This window comes from Physeter macrocephalus, chromosome 4 (genome assembly GCF_002837175.3).
Source record: "Physeter macrocephalus isolate SW-GA chromosome 4, ASM283717v5, whole genome shotgun sequence".
Lineage (NCBI taxonomy): Eukaryota > Metazoa > Chordata > Mammalia > Artiodactyla > Physeteridae > Physeter > Physeter macrocephalus.
In genome coordinates this window covers 99925988-99928779 of record NC_041217.1, presented here as the reverse complement: position 1 = coordinate 99928779, position 2792 = coordinate 99925988, and the positions used below count along the sequence as shown (strand labels likewise).

Here is a 2792-nt window from a genome sequence, read left to right as displayed (position 1 = left end):
TCAGGTATAGGAAGCATAGAGGGTCCCAAACAAATGAACCTAAACAGACCTACTCCAAGACATATCATAATTAAAATGGCAAAAGTTAAAGATAAAGAGAGGATTCTAAAAAAAAAAAAAAAAAAAGAGGATTCTAAAGGCAGCAAGAGAAAAACAATGAGTCAGTTACAAGGGTATCTCCTTTAGGCTATCAGTTGATTTCTTTACAGAAACTTCGCAGGCCGGAAGGGAGTGACAAGATATATTCAAAGTTCTGAAAGGGAAAAACCTGCAACCTAGAATACTCTACCCAGCAAGATTATCATTTAGAATAGAAGGAGAGATAAAGAATGTCTCAGACAAGTAAAAACTAAAAGAATACAACAATGCTAGACCTACCCTAAAAGAAATATTGAAAGATCGTCTCTAAATAGAAAAGAAGCAAGAATCTATAGGAAAGGGAAAGTTACAATAGGAAAGGCAAATATATAAAAGGATCGAAGATCACTTAAGTCAGTACACAGATTAAAAAATAATCAAAAAAATTCTGTGAAAGTGATTATAACTACAATGAACAGCGAAAGGATAAACATGAAGATGTAAAATAGGGGTTTCCCTGGTGGCGCAGTGGTTGAGAGTCCGCCTGCTGATGCAGGGGACACAGGTTCGTGCCCCGGTCCAGGAGGATCCCACGTGCCGCGGAGCGGCTGGGCCTGTGAGCCATGGCCGCTGAGCCTGCGCGTCCAGAGTCTGTGCTCCACAACGGGAGAGGCCACAATGGTGAGAGGCCCACGTACCGCAAAAAAAAAAAAAAAAAGTAAAATAGGACATCAAAATCACAAAATGTGGCCCAGCGTGTGAGTGGGGCGGCCCTCACCCGCAGGCATCCGGAGGAGGCCGGAGGACAGAGTCCTTGGGAGCGGCACCGAGGCCAGAACGGCTGTGGATCTCTGGCCTGGGTCAGTGACGAGCCCTGGGGACCCAGCCGGGTCCGGCCCGGTGCTCCCATCGGCATCCAACGTGCACCTCCCTGGGAACGACAACCAACCAGGTCCCTGTCTCTGGTTTCGGGATGTACCCGGCAGGTTTTCTATCAGATGATCTATTGTAATAATGCTGGAGTTAAGAAGTCTCCATTCCTTTGCTTGGAACCAGAAGACTTTTTCCCCTGTGTATAGAGTAGGAGTAATGTTGGTTAGAAACTGGCTGGTGTTTAAAACTGAAGATTGTCATGACTGTTTAACTGTAGCTCCATGCTGAAGTAAGATTAATTGTCTTGGAAATACTAAATTGGGGTAACCCAAATCTGTTTCTGGAGCCATGAAAATTTTGTTGGTTTTTGACTTTGACAATATAATCATAGATGATAATAGTGACATCTGGATTGTACAGTGTGCTCCAGAGAAAGAGCTTCCTATTGAACTACAAGATTCTTATGAAAAAGGATTGTGGACAGAATTTATGGGCAGAGTCTTTAAGTATTTGGGAGATGAAGGTGTAAGAGAAGATGAAATGAAAAGAGCAATGATATCAATGCCTTTTACTCCAGGGGTGGTGGAACTTTTAAACTTTATAAGAAAGTACAAGGATAAATGATAAATTTGACTGGATCATTATTTCAGATTCAAATTCAGTCTTCATAGATTGGGTTTTAGAAGCTACAAATTTTCATGACGTGTTTGATAAAGTCTTTACAAATCCAGCAGCTTTTTATAGCAATGGTCATCTCACTGTGGAAAATTATCATGCTCATTCTTGCACTAGGTGCCCCCAAAGTCATTGCAAAAATGTAGTTTTGGTAGAATTTGTAGGTAAACAGTTACAACGAGGAGTGAATTATACATGAATTGTTTATATAGGTGATGCCAGAAACGATGTCTGTCCAGTAACCTTCTTAAAGAAGAATGATGTTGCCATGCCACAGAAAGGATATACTTTACAGAAAACTCTTTCTAGGATGTCTCAAAATCTTGAGCCTAAGGAGTCTTCTGTTGTATCTTGGTCTTCAGGTGTTGAAATAATTTCTCATTTACAATTTCTAATAAAGGAGTAATATACCAGCAATTGAAAAGAAAAATCACAAAATGTGGTGAAGAGGACTAAGAAATTGTAGATCTTTTAGAATGTGTTTGAGCTTATATGACTACCAGTCTAAAGGAAGTAGATATAGTTATGGGTTAACATACTTGAAAATCAGGGTAACCACAAATCAAAAACAGTAGATTCATAAAACCAGAAAGAAAGGAACTCAAGCATAATACAAAAGAAAACCATCAAACCACAAAAGGAAGAAGAAAGGAACAAAGAAGAAATACAAAATCAACTGGAAAACAGATTTCAAAAGGCAATAAGTACATAATTGTTGATAATTACTTTAATGTCATTGGACTAAATGCTGTAATCAAAAGACATAGACTGGGAGATTGGATAATAAAACAAGAACCTACAATATGCTGCCTAAAGGAGACCCACTTTAGGGTAAAAGACACGTATAGATTGAAAGTGAGGGGATGGAAAAAGATATTTCATGCAAATGGAAATGACAAGAAAGTGGGGGTAGCAGTACTCATATCAGACAAAATAGACTTCAAAACAAAAGCCATAAAGAAAGATAAAGAAGGATACTGTATAATGATAAAAGGATCAATACAAGAAGAAGATATCAACTTGTTAATATATGCACCCAATATAGGAACACCTAAATACATAAAACAAATACTAGACTTCAAAACAAAAGCCATAAAGAAAGATAAAGAAGGATACTGTATAATGATAAAAGGATCAATACAAGAAGAAGATATCAACTTGTTAAT

At 38.4% G+C, this 2792-nt stretch overlaps 1 pseudogene; it reads left to right on the top strand.

Annotated features, from left to right (window-relative positions):
* The first annotated feature begins 1299 nt into the window (after window positions 1–1299).
* LOC102973137 (pyridoxal phosphate phosphatase PHOSPHO2-like) lies at window positions 1300–2032 on the top strand (annotated as a pseudogene).
* The last annotated feature ends 760 nt before the right edge of the window (window positions 2033–2792 follow it).